At 45.1% G+C, this 23,668-nt stretch overlaps 1 protein-coding gene and 1 non-coding gene across 6 annotated transcripts in view; both read left to right on the forward strand.

Moving 5' to 3' along the window:
• Positions 1 to 1,991: 1,991 nt before the first annotated feature.
• On the forward strand, positions 1,992 to 2,083 carry trnar-ucg (transfer RNA arginine (anticodon UCG)). The gene is given in 2 exon segments: positions 1,992 to 2,028; positions 2,048 to 2,083. It is a non-coding gene; the product is annotated as a tRNA-Arg (tRNA).
• A 1,485-nt stretch (positions 2,084 to 3,568) lies between these two features.
• The window catches only part of LOC140722638 (NACHT, LRR and PYD domains-containing protein 3-like), a 39,971-nt gene continuing 19,871 nt past the window's right edge, over positions 3,569 to 23,668 (forward strand). For 2 of the 5 annotated variants that reach the window (XR_012097701.1, XM_073037345.1), the window contains exons 1-2: positions 13,307 to 13,419; positions 17,935 to 18,102. The gene's annotated coding sequence lies outside the window, so the exon portion shown is untranslated. Of the gene's footprint in view, positions 3,683 to 13,306; positions 13,425 to 15,409; positions 15,507 to 17,934; positions 18,103 to 23,668 lie in introns of those variants that run through there. The other 3 variants (XM_073037347.1, XM_073037346.1, XM_073037348.1) reach the window with 3 other exon arrangements.

Here is a 23,668-nt window from a genome sequence, read left to right on the forward strand (position 1 = left end):
CGTCCGGCTGTGCTGATCCAAACATCCCAACGCTCTCCCGACACAAATGCAATAACCTGACAGCTACCACATTACAGACACGCTGAAACGCACGTCCGGCTGTGCTGATCCAAACATCTCAACGCTTTCCCGACACAAATCCAATAACCTGACAGTTACCACATTACAGAGACGCTGAAGGGCCCGTCCGGCTGTGCTGATCCAAACATCCCAACGCTTTCCCGACACAAATCCAATAACCTGACAGCTACCACATTACAGACACGCTGAAACGCACATCCGGCTGTGCTGATCCAAACATCCCAACGCTTTCCCCACACAGATGCAATAACCTGACAGCTACCACATTACAGACACGCTGAAGGGCCCGTCCGGTTGTGCTGATCCAAACATCCCAACGCTTTCCCGACACAAATCCAATAACCTGACAGCTACCACATTACAGACACGCTGAAGGGCCCGTCCGGCTGTGCTGATCCAAACATCCCAACGCTTTCCCGACACAAATCCAATAACCTGACAGCTACCACATTACAGACACGCTGAAACGCACGTCCGGCTGTGCTGATCCAAACATCCCAACGCTTTCCCCACACAGATGCAATAACCTGACAGCTACCACATTACAGACACGCTGAAGGGCCCGTCCGGTTGTGCTGATACAAACATCCCAACGCTTTCCCGACACAAATCCAATAACCTGACAGCTACCACATTACAGACACGCTGAAGGGCCCGTCCGGCTGTGCTGATCCAAACATCCCAACGCTTTCCCGACACAAATCCAATAACCTGACAGCTACCACATTACAGACACGCTGAAACGCACGTCCGGCTGTGCTGATCCAAACATCCCAAAGCTTTCCCGACACAAATGCAATAACCTGACAGCTACCACATTACAGACACGCTGAAACGCACGTCCGGCTATGCTGATCCAAACATCCCAACGCTTTCCCCACACAAATGCAAAAACCTGACAGCTACCACATTACAGACACGCTGAAGGGCCCGTCCGGCTGTGCTGATCCAAACATCCCAACGCTTTCCCGACACAAATGCAATAACCTGACAGCTACCACATTACAGACACGCTGAAACGCACGTCCGGCTGTGCTGATCCAAACATCCCAACGCTTTCCCGACACAAATCCAATAACCTGACAGCTACCACATTACAGACACGCTGAAGGGCCCGTCCGGCTGTGCTGATCCAAACATCCCAACGCTTTCCCGACACAAATGCAATAACCTGACAGCTACCACATTACAGACACGCTGAAACGCACGTCCGGCTGTGCTGATCCAAACATCCCAACGCTTTCCCGACACAAATGCAATAACCTGACAGCTACCACATTACAGACACGCTGAAGGGCTCGTCCGGCTGTGCTGATCCAAACATCCCAACGCTTTCCCGATACAAATGCAATAACCTGACAGCTACCACATTACAGACACGCTGAAGGGCCCGTCCGGCTGTGCTGATCCAAACATCCCAACGCTTTCCCGACACAAATGCAATAACCTGACAGCTACCGCATTACAGACACGGTGAAACGCACGTCCGGCTGTGCTGATCCAAACATCCCAACGCTTTCCCGACACAAATCCATGGCTACACGGCTCTGGAATAACAAACCAACGGCTGAAATACCTAAAAAGAAATCGAGTTCACTCGATCAACAATGTATTGAATGTGGTGTACCATTGTCACTGATTCCAATCCCAGAATATAACGCCGCTGCAAAAGACAGTGACATGTGCCTTTGACAATTCCTTTCTGTGTGACAGAAACAGAATATTCAACAGCCCAAAGCAGGAATGCATGGAGAGATATTGACACGACAAATGGTCGACTGTTCACCTAGGGATGAAATCACTGCAGGCGAGTACTTTTAGCCCTGTCAGGAAATAATTTTACAGGTGGAAACGCCTTGCAGCAGTCGGCCTGTTCCCCATTTCCCCCCTTGGCCTTTCTCACAGAATACGGCCGTGTGGCCTAATGGATAAGGCGTCTGACTTCGGTGCTTGAATGGTGGAAGTCATCAGAAGATTGCAGGTTCGAGTCCTGCCCCGGTCGTTTTGACAAACTGGCGGATTCTGTTCACTCCCTGCAGCATGATTGTCCGCGTGGGGATTAATCGGAGTACTCCACCCCCGGGGAAAACGTAATGCCTCGTCTTCGTTGTACGCAACATATAATATTATGTGTCTAGTCTGTGTAGTATTTCTGCAGACACTTTCATAAACAATTTGCTGGAGCTTCTCAGACCTTCAGGAGGAGCTGCTGCTGGGAAGGTGAAGTTTATTTCACATTCAGCTCCGTCTCCGAGCAGATCTTATCGGCAAGAATTCACCACCCAGCACTGAGGGTGATTTCTTCCGGTTCCAACCCTCCTCCTCTCCGACACAGCACGCTGGTTATCTGCCTGCTGTGGGATGTCTTCATCATTAATTCCCGAGCAGACATCAACCGCCTCAACATCAGGAATCTTCACCGCTTCTCGACCCTTACCCCCACTGAATTTACTGCCCTCTAATCTCTCAGCACCGGTCCCAAAGTTACCATCCAACCTGCTGACAAAGTGCTGCTGTTGTAGAGTGACGGACCGACCTCTACCTGGCTGAGACTAGGCGGTAACTTTCACACACATCATGATGCCTACACCTCGAAGAATCCCGACTCCGGATCATCAGAGAACTGCATCCGGCTTTATCACTGACATCATCAACTCCAGAGAACCTCCATTCACTGTGGATAACTCGTGTTTCCATTGCCCTGAACTGTCCGCTTCTACCTCCTACTCATTCATAAGCCTAAATGTCCGGTTAGGCCCATTGTCTCTGCCAGTTCCTGCCCCACTATCCTGTGTTCTTACAGCTCCAGTCCAAACTATGCTCCATAATTCAGCCCCTTCCCACCTATATTCACGATGCTTCCTGTGCTCTCGATCAACTCACAAACTTTCGATTCCCTGGCCCCGACCGTCGCATTTTCTCCATGGATTTCCAGTCCCTCATCAAGAGGGCCTTAAAACTCTCCAGATTTCTAAAGGAAACAACCAACCAGCTTCCCTCTATCATCACCACCCTCCGTCTGGCAGAACCGGTCCTCACCTCAACAGTTCCTCCTTCGGCTCCTCCCACTTACTCCAAGTTCAATGGGTAGCCATGGACACCCGCATGTGTCCCATATATGTCTCCCTTTTCGTTGCCTAAGTAAATCAATCTACCAAACCAATGTACCACACCTTCCCCGGTAACTCACCCCAGCTCTCCCAGCGCTACGTCGACCAATGTATTGCTGCCGCTTCCTGCACTCACATTGAGCTCGACAATGTCACCCACTTCGCCTCCAGCTTCCACCCCGCCCTTGAACGTCCCACTCAATGCAAGCAAAGCAAAGGGAGAAGAAACCAGAGGTCCACGAGCCAGTCCTCATCGGAGGATCAGTGCGGGTGAGCAACTTTAAATCCCCGGGTATTCCTATTTCACAGGATCCGCCCTGGACCCATCACAAGTGCAAATGCGAAGGAAGCTCGGCGGCGCCTCTGGTTTCGTCGGAGTTTGCGGAGATCGGCAGGACATCTGGAACCTTGACACATTTCTGTAAATGTGATACCGAGGGTATCGACTGGCTGCCTCGTGGCTCGGTATGGGAACATCAATGTCAATGAACGTAAGTTCATACAGAATGTGGTGGGTTCGGCCCAGTACATGTCTGGTAAAGTTATCTCACCATTGAGCACATCTATCTTTAGGGACTTTGCCATTGCTTACATGGTGGGTGGTGGGCGCTGATGATTTTTGCTGAAACGTTGGGGGGGGGGACGGTTATTGATACCTTTGTTGTTGCTTGTGCTGCTTTATTATTCCCCTCAACCCCCATTTTCCCGCCTTCTGCCTGTGACCTTTGACGCCCTGACTGATCAGAAACTTTTGCTATATAAAAAACCCAATTGTTCCGCCTTTACAGCCGTCCATAGCAATGAGTTCCCGAGATGGCAGAATTTTATCCTCATCTTTCTTCTAAAGGGGCGCCCTTGTATTCTGAGGCAGTGCCGTCTGGTCCTAAACTCCCTCCACTATGTGAATTATTCCCACCACATCCATACTCTCGCAGTCTTTCAATATTCTATAGTTGTCAATAATATGCACCCACATTTAATCAAACGCTTCTCACACGTAATCCCTTTAATTTCGGGATCACACCGTCCCCATTGCATCATCAATGGGGACAGGAGAGGTTCCGGAGGATTGGAGGGTTTCCAGATGTTCTTCCCTTATTCAGGAAAGGGAGTAGAAATAGCCCAGGAAATTGTAGACCAGTGAGGCTTACTTCAGTCGTTGGTAAGCTGATGGAAAAGATCCTGAGAGGCAGTATTTATTAACATTTGGAAAGGCATAATATGACTAGGAATAGTCAGCATGGCTTTGTGAAAGGCAGGTCGTGCCTTACAAGCCTGAATGATTTTTTTGAGGATGTGACTAAACACATTGATGAAGGTAGAGCAGTAGATGTAGAGTATATGGATTTCAGCAAGGCATTTGATAAGGTACACCGTGCACGGCTTATTGAGAAAGTAAGGAGGCATGGGATCCAAGGGGACATTATTTGTGGATCCAGAACTGGCTTGCCCACAGAAGACAAAGAGTGGTTGTAGACGGGTCATATTCTGCATGGAGGCCGGTGACCAGTGGAGTGCCTCAGGGATCTGTTCTGGGACCCCAAGTCTTTGTGATTTTTTTAAATGACCTGGATGAGGAAGTGGAGGGATGGGTTAGTAAATTTGATGATGACACAAAGGTTGGGTGTGCTGTGGATAGTGTGGGGGGCTGTCAGAGGGTACAATGGGACATTGATAGGATGCAAAACTGGGCTGAGAAGTGGCAAATGGAGTTCAACCCAGATAAGCGTGAGGGGATGTTGCCGGAAGGGCGCTCTGTGACGTTCAGCCGGTAAGGAGCTCCATTCCGGATCTGCTGTCCGTGCTACTCCCACAGCGTTCGTCTCTCCCGAGGCTGCCCATAGGGATCTGTACACGACCACCAGGGCGCGTCCACGCACCGGTGGTCCTGCGAGCTACGTGTGCAGGAGCCAGACGTCCTCCCTGCCCTTTGTAGTTCAGCCTGCGTCCAAAAGTAATTCAGTTTGCCTGTGTCGCCAGCGAGTAGACACTACATGAGGCTTTCTGTCGGAGAGGCTGGGCGCTGGCAGGGAGAGAATTACACGTTCAGCTCTCCTTTTCTCCTCGCCGAAAGTGAGAGCCCCAAACACTACCCACTATACTATCACACTGGACGCATTACAACAACCATATTGACGCCTATCTGTGACCGTCGTGAATGTCACCGCTCGGCGTCCTATGCAGCAAGGAGAAATCTCTCAGCTTACACAAACTATCTTAATATAATAAACGAGTGTTCAAAGAAATATTCTCATGAAACTTTCCCGGTATGTTTCCAGTCTCATGGCATTCTTCCTGTGCCTTTTCTACGTGTATAACCGGTTTCTGCGAATATGCATCCTTCGGCTTAGATGATCCAATTCTGCAAAATTCCCAGTGTCCTGCCATTTACTATGCAAGAACTGCCCTGCCTTAACTTTACAAAGTGCTACATTTTGTCAAATTAAATTCCACCTGCCAATCCTTGACCACTTTCTAAGTTGGTCTATCCACTTCATTGTCCAAGACACCACCGACACTGATGTCATTTACAAATTTAGGAACCACCTGATTACCTCAAATTAGCCTCTGCCTGTTTAAATGCTGACAGATCCCAACACCCGCTTCCCCTCCTGTCACTCTTCCACCAACGCTGTTAGACTCAATGGCCTGCATTTTATACATCGTTGTTCCATTTGCTGTACAGATCAAAGACAGATCGTATTTAACCATGATGTGCGAGGTGATACATTTTGTAGGCAAAAGTAAGAGAGGGATGTCTACATTATTGATAAGGTTTTAGCGATTTTGAGATTTAGCGATTTTGAGATTTGTTTATAAATCCAAAGATCCACGATGGCACTTGCGATACACGCGACGTATTGCCGACAGCTCGCAAAATGTCTGGATGTATTTCTTTTGAAACACTGTCGCTGCAATGTGAAGCCCCTAATTTCCCTTTAAGAAACGTACTGTTGAGCTGTCTAAATTAATCAGCAGTTTAACGAGCTGCTGAAGGACCAGGTGGACTTGACTCTCGGGAATGCAGGTGCAGCACCTTTTAGCGATCAGCGAAGTTCAGCCATTACCGTTGCCGGAACAGAGGTTGGTTCGGCAGACTCCAAGCCAGACTAAATCGCCGGGCTATGAAGCATCCTCTACCCGGCATCTTCTTAGCCAAAGGCCAATGAATTGAAAACAAGGTGCATTATGTAAGCACAACATTGCAGTCTCGGAGGGAAATGAGGGGCTGCTGTCTTCTCTGTTTCATGGAGACATGGCTCAGTTCTGTGTAACAGCCGGAAGGCTTCTCGATCCACCGTTCGGAGAAGATAAGACGGTATTGTGGTGCAGGGGGTGGGGGGGATGGTGGATGTTGAACAGCGGTGTTGTTTCATGATAAATTCTTCATGCTGTCCGTATATAGTGGTCTTGCCGCACCCTTGTTCTCCCAATCACAACATCCAATGATTGAGTTCTGTCGGTGCTGCTTACCGAGAGGTTCTCCTCATTGATCCGGACGGCACTTCACATACCGCCAGAGCAGATGTTAAGCAAGCATACCATGTACTGAATGCCGCGACCAGCAAGCAAGGAACTGCCTAACCTGATGACTTTCAAATCATTGCGGGGGTTTCTATCAGGCTTATTTAAGGAATTGTCGGCTTATTTGTCATCAGCACGTCATCCACAGTACCAGGGGCTCCCGCACTCTCGACCACTGTTGGAGCACGATCAGGAAAGCCTACCATTCCACCCCCTGACCATATTTCGGGCATTCTGAACGTCTGATTTTCTTTCTCCTACCTCCATCCAGGCGGAGGGTGAGGAACAAGACACCAGATGTATCGGCAACAAAGTCGTGGGAATCAGAGGGCCGACTTCTGAATTGCTTCGAGGCGATAGACAGAAACAAAAATGACCCAGGACTCAGAAGAGAATCTGAATGTCACAATCTTTATAAAGACACTGGAGAACGAGTGTTTCCCACTGATTCATTCAGAGTCCAGAGTGTTCCTTAACCTGAAGCACTGGGTGAACAAGAGATCTGCAAAGTGCTGTGCAGTAGATTCGTGGCAATATTTATCACATTTATTCATTATGTAGTGTTCTCGCACAGGTGTAAAAGAACTCTGAACTAAACACCAAGCATAAACCAGTCAACGAGGCGGAGAGAGACTGGGATGAGGTAGGGAAGTGTGAGTCAGAGAATACGGTCCATAAATACACTGAGAGATTAGAGGACTTTCCTACCTGCGAGGCATTCTGGGATTAGAGAGCTTACATTCTATAGTCCCTCTGAAACAAGCAACCCGTGCCATCTCTCTGACCTCTCCCACTCCGCCTGTTTGACCCGAGTCCTTCCCACACCGCATCCGCGATCTCACTTTCTTCAACCGGTCTTCGCGATATTCATCCTCCGTCCCCGTCTCTGTGACCACAAATCACTGCTGTTGTAACGAAAGCGCAGTGTGGTATCATGAAACTCTCATACAGAGTCATGTTAGTAACGGAACACTCTGGGCAATTTCTAGCGTTGGAGGCAGGAACCGAACCCACCCAGGAAGAAAAATACGGAGACTCGAAAGCCGGCGCGGAGACAGCGCCTAGTACGCGCAAGAGGTCCAATCGACAATGGCGGTTCAACTCTGTTTTGCTTCAGGATTTAAATTTTGTTAATTTCATTAAAGAACCGATTGTATTTTTCTTTTCAACTAACTCAACGGAAGAAATTTCCGGTGGAACATTATGGGATACCTTTAAACTATATAGCCGTGGGCAAATTCTTTTCATACTCTGCAGGAAGAAAGCAGAGGGTGGTAGTGGAAGGAAAGTATTCTGCCTGGAGGTCGGTGACTAGTGGAGTGCCGCAAGGATCTGTCCTAGGATGACTGCTGTTTGTGATTATTATAAATGGCCTGGATGAAGAGGTGGAAGGAAGTTTGCAAATAACACGAAGATTGGAGGAGTTGTGGGTGGAGCTGTAGGTTATCGAAGGTTACAGGATGCAGAATTGGTTGAAAAGTGGCAGATGGAGATCAATCCGGGGAAGTGTGAGGTGATGTATTTTGGAAGGACAAACCAGAAGGCTGAGTGCAGGGTTATTGGTCGGTTACTTAAAAGTGTGGATGAACAGAGGGACTTTGGGGTTGAAATCCATATATTCCTCAATGTCGCTGCACAGGTTGATAGGATAGATAAGAAGGCCTATGGGATAATAGGGGGATTGAGTTCAAGGGTAGTGAGGACATGTTGCAAATCTACAAACCTCTGGCGAGAGCACACTTACAGTATTGTGTTCAGCTCTGGTCACCTCATTATAGGAATGATGTGGAAGCTATGGAGACAGTACAGAGAAGATTTACCAGGATGTTGTCTGGATTTGAAATCAAGTCTTATGAGACAAGGTTAGCAGAGCTGGGACTTTTCACTTTGGTGCGTAGAAGAATGAGAGGGGACTTGCTAGAGGTCTACAAGACTATGAGAGGTATAGATCAGATGGATAGTCAGTTCCTGTTCCCCAGGGCACGAATAGCAAACACCAGAGGTCATAGGTACAAGGTTAAGGGAGGGAAGCTTAGGGGAGACATCAGGGGTAAGTTTATTACACAGAGGTTTGTGAGTGCCTGGAATGATTTGCCAGGGATGTTGGCGGAGGCTAAAACATTAGGGGTATTTAAGAGCCCCTTGGACAGGCACATGAATGAAAGAAATATAGAAGGTTACGGGGTAGTGTGTGTTTAGTACATTTTTAAAGGAATATATGGGTCGCCACAACATCGAGGGCTGAAGGGCTTGTACTGTGCTGCAGTATTCGAGTGTCTAGTGTCTAGAAGTCCCACTCATAGCAGATAATTCAAAGGTTAATTTATTATCAAAGCATGTATCCATATACAACTCTGATTTTTTTCTCCACCAGACAGCCATGAAAAAAAGAAAGAACATGAACGCCGTTCAGAGAGAAACATAAAATCCCCCCCCCCACACACACACACACACACATGAATAGAATGGCAAGCCGTTCGTCAACCTCAAAAAACTCCTCTCCCCACACAAAACGCAACAAGAACATCAACACCCCCTCTCCCCCAAAATAAAACCTAACGCCGCACAAATGTGGAGTTGGTGTCACCAGTGTAGAGGAGGCTGCATCGAATTAGGAGACCACAGGGGGATTCGCAACTGAATTGTTGCCTCATCTGGAAGGATGTTTGGACAATGGAGAGATTTCAGCCGTCCGGCTCTTTCACTGTGACATCCCGAACTCAAAACTAAATCCATCCAACCAAGTCTGGGCGAGGTTTTATGACCAATAAACCTAATTCCTTTCTGCGCTCAGCTGTTCAAAAGATTCACTGACTCTGAGAGGAAGGGGTATCTATGGTCCACACTGTCAGGGTGCTGAGTTTATCAGGAGACAAAGACTGCAGGGACGAGAGGTTTTCTGTTGACTAATACACTGTGTGTGGACCCCGCTGCCAATTCTGGTGTTGTGACCCGAATCGAGACAAACACCACGCTGCCCACTCCACCAACAACACGGCACAACCGGACACATAACAGGGGACTTTACATCCCACAACACTGGATTCAGTGATGAAATCTGTGATTAATGTCGTTGTCCCACGAAAATCATAAGAATCGTCCATTCAGGTGTTTTTAAATACGAGCTCTCTCCCACAAGTGGCGTCACCCACACACTGCCGTCAACAGAGGATTCTGGAGCTGAGCAATCCCATTGGTGCGAAGTGATGTCAATCACTGCTTACAGCCAATAGCGGATGGAAAGCATCCAAGAGGGCGATAACCCCGCTCCCTCGGCGAGCACCTCGTCAAAGCGGAGCCAACCCCAAAGGAAATGTCCCTCTTTTTGATTTATTTCCATTTCCCTCCGAGGGAATTTTCGGCGCTTGTGAAGTGTCTCCTGCGGCCGGATTTTGATGTATCGCTGAGAGTTTGGAGGAAACCGCTCGGCCCATCGGCTTGAATAAGCTCCCGGGGGATTTAGGGATCCCGGCAGAAGACGGAGGGGAGGGGGATTTTATTGAAAGGATACCGATAGTGTGAGAAGGAGCAAACACGATATTTGTCCCGGTGGGGATAGGAGGGGTTCAGTTATGGAAATGTCTGAGACCATGGTGGTGGTGAGCTGGAGGATAGACACCAAAGACTGTTGACCTCCAAGTCGGGCCAATGGTCTGGGAAAAGTCGGGATAGGAGTGGTGTTAGGGGGCAATGATGGACTGGCCCGGGATCTTATTGAATGACAGTACAGGCTGTAAGTGCCGACTGGCTTGCTCCTGTTCCTGTTGTCTCTGTGTTTAAGGAGATGGAATAACCAAATCTTTCCTGGGTCTGCAAGATGTTTCAGTGTGTGTTGTAAGGACCGGTGGTTGGAGCCCAGTTTTTCACAAACTCTATCAGCAATCTGACCGAGAGACCAAATCGAAGATTTCTAAGTCTGCTGTAGACACGAAAGTATAGTTATATACTGATAATGACACAAACGTATATTAAGATATTTTTAAGGACATAAAACTTATATCTCTACATTGTTGATGGGATTTCTGTTAGTTATTGATACATTATATATATTATATATTATTGATACATAATATATAGATTATATCATTTCATACAACCTGTATTTAATGACATAAAACACATTTCGATATTGTTAATGTACATTTTAATATTGATCATGACACAATGTATTTTAAATATCGTTAATGACATAAAACATATTTATAGACTGTTACTGACAGAGAATCGTATAATTTGTGTTCCGTGTGTTATCTGAATGTACTTGCCTGCGATGCTGTTGCAAGTCAGTGTTTCTCTGAACCTGGGCCTTCCCGTACTTGTGCACTTGGTAATGAATTCAACAGGACCCCACAAAACTCAGTGAGATTTGATTATCATCTTGTCATCTCAGTGGGTCAGATGTAGAGACAGTACACTGTTAAGTACAAGAACCTGAACATTGTTGATCAGCAGAAGTATCTTGGAGTCCAAGGTCACCGCTCCCTGAAAGAGACTACTCAGATCGACAGAGTGGTTAAGAATGCAAATGGTATGCTTACCTTTATAATCAAGGCGTTGATTTCAAATGTCAGGAAGTTATGTTAAAGCTCGAATTAAGCCACATCTGGAGTATTTCACACAGTTCTTGTAGCCTCAATCTGGGAAGAATGTCGAGGCTTTGGAGCGAGTGCAGGCGAGCTTTACCAGGAAATTTCCTGGATTACAAGGCATGCATAATTTCAAAGGGCATATGCAAAAGTTTACATTGGTTCGTTCTAGCTTTTTCACTTTAGGATCATTTATATCATAGTATGTACTGTAAATTCAGTCTATTTCTGTAGGACCATCAGTGATTGTCCTTGATGTGTTCTTCCACCAAGTTCTATCTGCTCATTCTGTGCTCATATTATACCTGTAAGTTATCAATAATTATATATCAGCAATCTTTCTCCTACTCTCACCTCATTGTGAAGTATTCTGCCTTACTGAGTTATTTCCGCGCTCAGTGTTTGTTACCTAGAACTAGAAGAGGATTTATTGAATACAGCATGAGGTAGGGTAAGGGCAGCCATTTCAAATTTTAGTTTCAACGGTATGAAATGGCAGCTGTGCTAATTTTATATAAAGAGACTTTACAGGGCAATGTCAGGGTAGCTGTCTGTCACCTGAAGTTTAATTGAAGTTGGATAACGCAACAAGACAATGGTCCGTAAGACAAGAGTAAATAGATAAGACAATAATTTCAAAAGAAAATTTCGAGTTTTGGAATGGCCAAGCCAAAGCCCTAACGTTAATCCCATAGGAATGTTGTGGAATGGCCTGAAGCAGCAGTTCAGGCAAGGAATTCCACCAACATCCCAGAGTTGAAGAGCGTTGACTGTGTGTACTGAATGAAGAGAAAACTAATGATGATCCCTTTTCCATTCTGGTTCCATCTGCTCATTCCCCACACATCTTCGTTAAACTCTGTCCAGCCTGTAACCCACCATCCCAATGATATACATCAACCATCTTGTTTAACCTCTGTCCAGTCTGTGTCCCACCATCTCAATGATATATATCAACCATCTTGTTCAACCTCTGTCCAGTCTGTATCCCACCAGCTCAATGATATATATCAACCATCTTGTTCAACCCATGTCCAACCTGTATCCAACCACCTCAATATGTATCAACCATCTTGTTCAACCTCTGTCCAGTCTGTATGCCCTCATTTCAGTGATATATATATATCAAACTTCTTGGCAATTTCTGATCAGTTTTTATCGCATCAATAATTACAATTTTAGGTTCAACGTTACAAAATGGCGAAGTTTTAATCTTGACAGCATTTAAAGTGAGTCTGTTATTGCATTTAATTTTTGTCATTTTTGGAGAGCCACTTTCTCTGTTGCCAGGGTAACAGCCCATGTGACTTGCAGGGAGTGGTGCACGTTTGTATCGCTCTCTGGTCACGGTCCCTCAGTGAGAGACAGCGGCCTCGGGAGCAGATGTAACAGACTGATAGTGGGGTGGGGAGGATTTTGTGAGCAGTGAATGTAACGACTATTAACTCTGTGTTGGAATGAAGACGAAACTAATGAATGTGGGCATTACATTTCTGCAACGTTGTTCAGACCGTCACAAACATCCTGTAATCAGTCAATAATTGTGCATAATTTAAAGTAAAAGGAGAAAAAGCTGGAAACGTTCAGCAGATCGGGCAGCAACTTGGACAGTCCCAGTTCAGATACTGGGTCTTCCACAGTTACTCTTTCCACAAATCTAATCTGATGCAACGAGTTTCCAGCACTATTATTTCAATTTTATAGTAAAAGCATTTTATTCCTGTTAGCCTACAGGAAATGTGATGACCAGTTGTGCTGGGCAAGACCTGATTTAACAAAAAGATCGTGATAAATTGAATCCGGTTTAGTTGCAGGGGACAATGTGAAACGTATCCCCGGTATCTGGTGACTCACGCCCAGGTTTTCCAGCCTGATCATTGGTCCAGTCAGATGACCATCAGGTTCCCATTCTGCCATAAGTTGACGCAGTGTTAGTTTTTGAAATCTGATTGGCCGAAACACTGCATCATATTACCGGTAGCAAGGAGTCCTTGGAGAGTTGCTGTTTGGACTGTAATCATTGAAACTACTACTGTCTCCTCATTGTGAATTATTTTGCCTCACTATCGGTGTTTATTAACTAGAAATAGCAGAGGATTTATTAAATGCAGCCTGAGGTAAGGTAAAGGCAAACATTACAATTTTAGTTTCAACGTTATAAAATAGCTGTGTGTTAATTTTATATCAAGTCATTTTACGGGAGAATGTCAGGGTAGCACTCTGTCAACTGAAGTTTAATTGAAGTTGGATAACGCAACAAGACAATGATCCAGAAGACAAGAGTAAATAATAGAATAATTACAAAAGAAAATTAGAATGGCCGAGTCAAAGTCCTAACGTTAATCCCATAGGAAAGTTGCGGAATGGGCTGAAGCAGCAGTTCCGTCGAGGAATCCTACCTCGAAGCAGCAGTTCCGTCGAAGCAGTTTTGTAAGGCGGAATGACATAAAATTCTTCCAGGCCGATGTGCAGGAAGATCAGCAGTTAACGGAAGCATTTGGTTGAAGTTATTGCTGTACGCGGGATTGGGGGCGCGGTGTCACACCAATTAATGAAAGCCAAGGTTCACAGACTTATTTTGAACAAGTACATGCAATATTGAATGATGTTAATATTGTCATAACGAGACTCACAGCGTTTTAAATTGACTCTGTTGTTTACATTTTTTTCACTTTTGGAGAGCCGCTTTCTGCATTGCCAGGATAACAGCCCATGTGACCGGTACGGAGTGGTAAACATTTTTATCGCGCTCTCGTCACCGTTGCTCAGTGAGAGTTAGTAGCGTCAGGAGCAGATGTAACAGACTGACAAAGGGGTGGGGATGATGCTGTGAGCATTGACTGTGTGTACTGAATAATTCCTGTGTTGGAATGAAGAGAAAACTAATGATGATCCCTTTTCCCATCTGGTTCCATCTGCTCATTCCCCGCGCATCTTGTTTAACCTCTCTCAGACCTGTAACCCATCACCACAATGATATATATCAACCATCTTGTTCAACCTCTGTCCAGTCTGTATCCCACCACCTCAATGATATATATAAACCATCTTGTTCAACCTCTGTCCATTCTGTATCCCACCACCTCAGTGATATATATCAACATCTTGTTCAACCTCTGTCCATTCTGTATCCCACCACCTCAGTGATATATATCAACCATCTTGTTCAGCCCCTGTCCATTCTGTAACCCACCACCTCAATGACAGTCTGTATCGCATCAATAATTACAATTTTATTTTCAACATTACAAAATGGCAAAGTGTTAATCTTGACAACATTTAAAGTGAGTCTGTTATTTCATTTAATTTTTGTCATTTTTGGAGAGCCACTTTCTCTGTTGCCACGGTAACAGCCCATGTGACTTGCAGGGTGTGGTGCTCATTTTTATCGCTCTCTGGTCACGGTCCCTCAATGAGAGACATGGGCCTCGGGAGCAGATGTAACAGACTGATAGTGGGGTGGGGAGGATGTTATGAGCATTGACTTTATCGACGGATTTATCCCTGTGTTGGAATGAAGACAAAACTAATGAATGTGGGCATTACATTTGTGCAACTTTGTTCAGGCCGTCGCAAAGATCTTGTAATCAGTCAATAGTTGTGCATCATTTAAAGTAAAAGGAGAAAATGCTGAGACCGTTCAGCAGATCGGGAAGTAACTTGGACAATCCCAATTCAGATACTGGCTCTTCCACAGTTTCTCTTTCCACACGTCCTATCTGATGAAACAAGTTTCCAGCAAAACTATTTCAATTTTGTATCACAAGCATTTTATTCCTGTTAGCCTACACAATTGTGCTGGGCAAGACCTCACTTAACAATAAGATAACGATAAATTGTGTTCAGTTTAGCTGCAGGAGACAATGTGAAACGTATCGCTTGTATCTGGTGACTCACGCCCAGGTTTTCCAGCCCGATCATTGGTCCAGTCAGATGATCATCAGCTTCCCGTTCTGCCATAGGTTGATTGAGTGTTAGTTTCTGAACTCTGATTGGCCGAAACACTGCATCATTTTATCGGTAGCAAGGAGTCCTAGAGTTGCGGTTTTGGCTGTAATCCTTAGTACTTATACAGATAGGACACGATGTTCCTCCTTCCAAATGAATCAGAAGTCTCGGGCATCTGGACATTGGTTGTGGGTATATCCCTGAATACACCACTTGCTGTGAGATGTGTGGACGATGTGCGAGGCTTCTGGCGTCGGTAAGGGACAGGTTCAGCTGTGTGACCCTGTGAGGCTGGGTCATGGGATATCATAGTTTTAGATCAAGTAAAATGGACCCGGGGGTCAACTTGCCCAGGTTTATGATGTGTTGAGCGAGTATTTCTGGTCTGTGGGATCATTGTTCAAACCGTTTAAACAAACCACAACTTTTCGCACTAAATTGTTCTGGTATCAATTTGCCTGTTGTTCCTGGGAATCTGTTCAGTGCAGTTGTTGCTAACAAGGTCCACATGAATAATCTCAAGAATGATCGGCTTTATGTATGAGGAGCATTTGATGGTTCTGGACCTGTGCTCAATGGAGTTCAGAGGGGCAGTGGGGGTGGTGGGGGGATGTATGTTTAAGTAAACCTACCGAATGCTGAAAAGCCTGGATACAGTGGACATGGAGAGGATGTTTCCATTAGACAGGGAGTCTGTGATCTGAGAGCACCGTCTTAGAATAAAGACACCTGCTTTTAAAATTATGATGACAGACAGGCAGACAGACATACTTTATTGATCCAGAGGGAAACTGGATTTCGTTACAGCCGCACTAATCAAGAATAGAGTAGAAATACAGCAAAATAAAACTAGAAATAATTAATTAATAATAAGTAACTTATGCCAGGGGAAATAAGTCCAGGACCAGCCTATTGGCTCAGAGTGTCTAACTCTCCGAGGGAGGAGTTGCAAAGTTTGATAGCCACAGGCAGGAATGACTTCCTATGACGCTCAGTGTTACATCTCGGTGGAACGAGTCTCTGGCGGAATGTACTCCTGTACCTAACCAGTACATTATGGAGTGGATAGGAGACATTGCCCAAGATGGCATGCAACTTGGACAGCATTCTCTTTTGAGACACCACCGTCAGAAAGCCCCACAACATCACTGGCCTTACGAATGAGTTTGTTAATTCCGTTGGTGTCTGCTACCCTCAGCCTGCTGCCCCAGCACACAACAGCAAACATGATAGTACTGGTAACCACAGCCTCGGAGAACATCCCCAGCATCGTCCGGCAGATGTTAAAGGACCTCAGTATCCTCAGGAAATAGAGACGGCTCTGACCCTTCTTCTAGACAGCCTCAGTGTTCTTTGACCAGTCCAGTTATTGTCAATTCGTATCCCCAGGTACTTGTAATCCTCCACCATGTCCACACTGACCCTTTGGATGGAAACAGGGGTCACCGGTGCCTTAGCCCTCCTCAGTTCCACCACCAGCTCCTTAGTCTTTTTCAGATTAAGCTACAGATGATTCTGTTCGCACCATGTGACAAAGTTTCCCACCGTAGCTGTGTACTCAGCCTCATCTCCCTTGCTGATGCATCCAACTATGGCAGAGTCATCAGAAAACTTCTGAAGATGGCAAGACTCTGTGTTGTAGTTGAAGTCCGAGGTGTAGATGGTGAAGAGAAAGGGAGACAGGACAGTTCCCTGTGGAGCCTCAGTGCTGCTGACCACTCTGTCTGACACACAGTGTTGCAAGTGCACGTACTGTGGTCTGCCAGTCAGGTAATCAATAATCCATGACACCAGGGAAACATCCACCTGCATCACTGTCAGCTTCTCACCCAACAGGGCAGGGCGGATGGTGTTGAACGCACTGGAGAAGTCAAAAAACATGACCCTCACAGTACTCTCCGGCTTGTCCAGGTGGGCGTAGACACGGTTCAGCAGGTAGACAATGGGATCCTGAACTCCTAGTTGGGGCTGATAGGCGAACTGGAGGGGGTCTAAGTGTGGCCTAACCGTAGGCTGGAGCTGCTCTAGAACAAGTCTCTTCAGGGTCTTCATGATGTGAGAGGTCAATACCACTGGTCTGTAGTCATTGGAGCCACGGGGGCGCGGCGTCCTCGGCACAGTGACGAGGCAGGACGTCTTCCACATCACAGGAACCCTCTGGAGACTCAGGCTCAGGTTGAATACATGGTGAAGTACTCCACATAGCTGGGGGGCACAGGCTTTGAGCACCCTGGGGCTGACACCATCCGGGCCTGCAGCCTTGCTTGAGAAAAATCTCTTCAGTTAAAGGACGGCTGCTGTGTGGAACCTGTTGCCGCAGATAGGGGTGGAGGCTGCCCTTTGCGTATATTTATGGCAGGTTTAAATATGTTCGTGATTGCTCAGTAGCTTCAGGGTTGCAGAATGAAGGCAGGAATATGGTGTTGGAATAAAAATCATGTTTGAGTGGTGGAACAGACTCGATGGACTGAATCATCTAATTCTTCTCCTACATCTTGTGTTTGACCATAACTGAACGATGACTCCTTCTTATCCCATATCAGGCATTGGGAAGTACGAGGGGAAATTTCAGATTTGTTCTTTGAGATCGTTATATTTGTCTTCAACATTTAAACTTCGATAAACGGAAATATTTGTTTTCTCATTTGTATTGTTAATGTGCTTTATTATCTCTCTTGTTAAAGTGAGACCTGTGGTGAGAGATTTATTGGAAGAAAAACCCCAAATGGAAGCAAACCACGACTGAAGACGAGGGAACAGCAACAAGTGAACCAGCCCGAAGACTGAGAGCACCGACTGGAGAGAACCTTTCTGACTCAGGGTTTCCATTGATTCAGTCAGGAGAAAGTCTGGTGAGTCTCATTTACTCAAACACTGGTCCTTTAGACATTACATATCTATACAAAGGAAGGTAGGAAACAGTTGGAATGAAACTGAATGTGCCAGGTATGCCTCTGTCAGACCCAGCTGCAAACACTCCAAGTCTGGTAATGTGTTGTCAGCAGCCCAGCTCTTTAAAGCCACTCACATTCCCTCAGTGTTTGCTCATTTCAAGCTTTTGCGTGTTTTGAAATTGCTTTTGGTCAGTTCTGAGTGGGGAGGCGGAATGAGGGGGGTTTGTTTATACTTACTGCCTTTCAGAAATATAATTGCTTGAATTTAATTTGTGCCGACTTACTAACCATATCCTGTACCTTCTGAACCAAATTATCGATATACACGACAAGTAGGAATGGATGTAACCCCGGGAACATCACTAGCACGGAACTCAAATCCAAGAAGCAGCTTCTCACCGTCGGCTTCTGCTTCCTAACAATCATCTGTTTGCAGACTCTGTAAAAACTCTGAGGCCCTGTAACAACTCAATGTTAACAGCAAGATTAGACAGTAACTAATATAAAGAGGAACTTGCTGCTTCCTGAAAGGACGTGTATCATGTCTGATCCAAAGAGAAAGATCTTCCGTTGTTTACAACTTCATTTGCCTCGGGACCCATCCTTCCCGGTACGCTGCATCCGATAATTTGTAAGCCCCCAACCTCCCCCCACCCCGCCAATAGCCCCACATCCTCCCCATCGTTCACCCCACAATCGAACCCGTGGACAGAATCCCTTCACCCACATCCACACTCTCAACTTGGGTATCATAACTAACTGATCATACATTCCCGGCTCGGGCGGAAAACTGAAACCAGGCCTGCAGCACTGGCGACCTCGGACACCCTAGATGACTGGTTCAGTTCCGGCCCTTACGCACTGCAACCGACCTTCGATTTACACAAACCCGAGATCAGCCCCTTCCTCACCGCCGCCCGATCAGGAGAACCGCCGGTTTCCGTTGGGTTCGGCACTGTGCTCTGATCTGCAGGAGGTCCCCGCAGCGCCACCTGTGGCAGGATGTCGGAGGGACAACACAGACCGTTCGGGTGTGGGTTCATTCACTGTGACACCCTCCAAACTTCACATCAACCCCGTCCAACCGACTCTGGGCGAACTGTAACGACCAAGAGATATAATTCCTGTCATCGATCAGCTGTCTGACTGATTCACTCACTGTCGTGGTGTTTAGATTGCCGGAAGGCAAGGACAGCATGGACGAGAGGTTTTCTGTTAACTGAAATGAATCTGTGCTTCCTCTGCTAGCAATTCCTGTTTACAGCAGTAAAACTGTTGTTTATGAAAATACTAAACAACGAGACACTGCACGGGGGCCATCTCAAATCAGATCACCCTGGAAACTCTTCCCCAGAAACATTCTGGGCTTTGTGACCCAACTCGGGTCAAATACCACACCACCCACTCTACGGACAACATGGCAGAGCAGGGCACCTGGCAAGGGACTTTACCTCACACAGCATCGGATTCAGTGATGAAATCCGTTAAGTTTCCTTCGTTCTTCCCCTGAAATCATTAAAACCTCCACTAACCAGCTTTTGAATACAAGCTCTCACCCACACGTGACGTCACTCTGGCGCCCCCAGATAAAGGCATAAAATACTGGACCAGAGTTAGGCCATTTGGCCCATCTGACCTCACGTGCCTGAAGGATGCGGTGATAAGTGAGGTACTTAATGAATGCTTTGTTTCAGAGTTACCAATGAGATGGACAGTGATTGTGACGTAGCATAGTAGCATGGCAGTGTTCAGAAAGAGGTGTTGTTGAAGCATCCAATATATACCACTTTACCACAGGACGTGAGGGAGGAGTTTACAAGGACATTGGCAATGATCTTTGTGTCCTCTCTGGCCACAGGCGTAAAAATCATTAGAGGATGGCATATCTTGTTCTGTAATTCTATAAACGTAATATATATAATCCTGGGGATTATAGACCAGTGAGCGTCACATCGGTGCTGGGCAAACTCTTGGAATGGATACTTGGGAGGAGGAACTTTGAGCATTTGGAGAAATATTATCTTACTACGGGTTGCCACTTCGGCGTTTTGATGGTGAGTGGCGAAAAGGGTAGGGGAGGTGCCAGAAATAACTTTCCACAATAGATGACAGTCATGCACCGACATTTGGATCGACAGAGTCTGATCAGGAGACACCATGGCATTGTGTATGTAAAATTGTGTTTAACAAGACTTCGTAAGTTTTTTGAAGATAAGTGTCAATGAGGGTGCGGGAATGGATGTTGTACATTGAACTACAGTAAAGCCTTTGACAAGGTGCCAAAAGAAAGCTCGGTCTGGAAGATAAGTTCACATCCTGTCCAGGGAGAGAAAGTTAGATAGATTCAAGATTGCCTTGAAGGTAGTAAGCAAAGAGGGATGGTTGAAGATTTTTCCTTGAAGAGGGACCGCAAGGCTACAAGTTGGGACATTTGATATTCGTTATTTGATAGCAATGATTTGAGTACAAATGCACAAGGCTTGACCAGTAAGTTCACTAATGACACAAAATTAATAGATGGTGTTCATGATGAAGATTATCGTAGCTTATAGGGGATCAAATTGGATAAAGCAATTAAAAAGTAAAGTAGTGGGGCACCTATTACCCAACTACAGGAAATGTACTACCTGCTCTAATTATTTCCAGGACGTGTATTTTAGGAATTGCAGCTGTCCAGATAAGAGAGTATTTCCGGGATATTAATTAAGGGAAATATATTCGCCAGGATGGAGAGAGCATCTCTGGAAAGTGTCTTGTATTGACAGTCCCAATATTTATTCCCATCCTAAATTGGAATAGGTGAGTCGGTGGGATGGAAGGGGTTGCTTTCTGGCAAAGTAATTTCCAGAGCATTGTTGGGTAGGTTTTGAGGCCATTCCTGGGGAAAGGGACATTTGTGTATAATGGCCGATGGCAGTGTGGTTCCCGGTGGAACATCACTTGTCAAAGATCGTCAGCCAGGTTAAACCTCATTACAACCTGTATACCACGGGGAAGATAACTATGAATCCAAAAGGCAATTCACTACAGTTCCCAAACACGTTAAGTTTCTGTATGACCCTCCCATGTGGGACCTTGTCAAACACACGGCTAACATCCAAGTAGAAAATATCCATGTGTAACTTTATCATTTGTCAACTCCTGGAAGAACTCAATCAAGTTAACAAGATGCTATTTCCGCCGTCCAAAGCCTTACTGCTGATCCCTAACCCACCACAAACATTCTCTCTTTCATACTCCCATGGGGCAGAAGACATAAAAGGCTGAATGTCCGTACAACCTGCATTTATAAGACTACTGAATGGTCACCTACTATGTTATTATTGGCTCTTAATAATAATGAGACAATTTTATATTTAAAATTGCAACATTGTACATGTCGTAACGAATAACGACTCACTTAGACAACCACAATATACTTACAGAAGAGCAGAAAGAATACTGTTAAGGTATGGACGGATTTAAAGAACAACTGATAATAGATCATGCAATTCTATATCAAGCCCCGGGGAAAGAAGAACTCTTTCAATGTTATATTGTCTATCAAAAGCCGTTGGATTCTATCCCTCACTCATGGTTAATAAAACTTCGTAGTACATACACCTGATACTTACAATATCTGAAGCATTGACGGACAGTAATCGCCCTATCAACAACCGCAAAGGAACAGCTACTGTTATCAAAATAAATGAAGGCATTTTCCAGAACGAAATGCTAAGCCCACTATGGTTTTGTCTAGCTTTAAAGACGCTCTCTAATTTACTGAATCGGACAGAAATCGGGTATCAAAGCAGGAAAAAAACACGAATAAATTATGCCCTGACACACCTGCTGTACAGAATGATTAGAAATTATTCGCTTTTGTATTAGTATAGCAAAAAAAAAAATTAATTCAAATAATCTAACAAATGTTCAAAGGTATAAACATGAGCTTTAGACTAGAAAAGTACAAATCATTAAACATTACTAAATGTGCAGTAGAACTTGTAATGTATGACAGAGAATCAGGATTCAATAGAACAGATTGATGGATATGAAACAAAAGCATATTAAGTATATCAGCAAACAAAGAAAATAGATCATTTTCTGATAAAGAGAAATGCTTCATCAGAATTTACTTCAGGGCTTAAGAAAATCTGCCAAACTGAGCTGAATTTTAACAATATAACAAAGGCAATAAACGCGTTCGCTCTGCCTGATAACGTCTTGCTTTGGCATGATATCTCAGTCTGAAACCGATCTGGAAAACTTAAAAAAAAACGGAACTGAAATAACACTCGAGTGCACCTAGATTAACAGTATGATGAAGAGGATTAACCGACATAAAATAGAACTACACAACAGTTAGATAAAACTTCTCAGAATCAGAACCAGGTTGAATATCAACGATGTATGTTGCGAGACTTATTGACATTTATTTATATATAATTTTATGCTATATATAAGTAATATACACACCCCCTTCTAGTCCATATTTAGTACATTACACTTCGGCAGTAATTGCAGGCTTGAGTTGTGTGGGTAGGTCTCTCTCAGCTTTGCACATCTGGACACGGTATCTTTTCCCCATTCTTCACAAAACTGCTCAAGCTCTGTCAGATTGCATGGGAATCGTTAGTGATAGATAGATAGATAGATAGATAGATAGATAGATAGATAGATAGATAGATAGATAGATACTTTAAATAGATAGATAGATAGATACTTTATTCATCCCTATGGGGAAATTCAACATTTTTTTCTAATGTCCCATACACTTGTTGTAGCAAAACTAATTACATACAATACTTAACTCAGTAAAAATATGATATGCATCTAAATCACTCTCTCAAAAAGCATTAAAGCAAAAAGTGAATTACACTTTTCAAGTCCAGACAAAAATTATCAATTGGATTGATGTCTGGACTCAGCCATTCCAGGGCATTAACTTTGTTGTTTTTAAGCTCCTCCTGAATAACTTTGCTTTTATGCTTGGGGTTATTGTCTTGCTGAAAAAATCTATTCCCAAGATGCAGTTTTCCTGCAGATTACATTAGATTCCCTGTTTTTGCTACATTGATTTTACCCTGTACCTTCACAGCCTTCCAGGGCCTGCTGCAGTGAAGCATCCCCACAGCATGAATCTTCATCGTAGGAATCGTGCGATTTTGATGATGTATAGTGTTAGGCTTACACCAAATATATCATTCAGTGTGATGGCCACAAAGCACAATTTTGATTTAATCATACCTTCGAACTTCAGGGTCTCCCAAGTGCCTTCTGGCAAACTCTGGCCGAGATTTCATGTGAGTATACTTTTCAACAGTGGCTTTCTCTTTGCCACTGTCCCATAAATCTGTGACTGGGGAAGCGCCCGGGCAACAGTTGTTGTCTGCACAGTCTCTACAATGTCAGCCACTGAAGCTTGTAAATCCTCAAGAGCTGTCATAGGTCTCTTGGTGGCCTCCCTCGCCAGTCGTCGTCTTGAACGGTCTCTCAGTTTTTGAGGACAGCTCCTCAAGGCAGATATACAGCTGTGCTATAT

The sequence above is a fragment of the Hemitrygon akajei genome, unplaced genomic scaffold, assembly GCF_048418815.1.
Source record: "Hemitrygon akajei unplaced genomic scaffold, sHemAka1.3 Scf000082, whole genome shotgun sequence".
Taxonomy (NCBI): Eukaryota; Metazoa; Chordata; class Chondrichthyes; order Myliobatiformes; family Dasyatidae; genus Hemitrygon; species Hemitrygon akajei.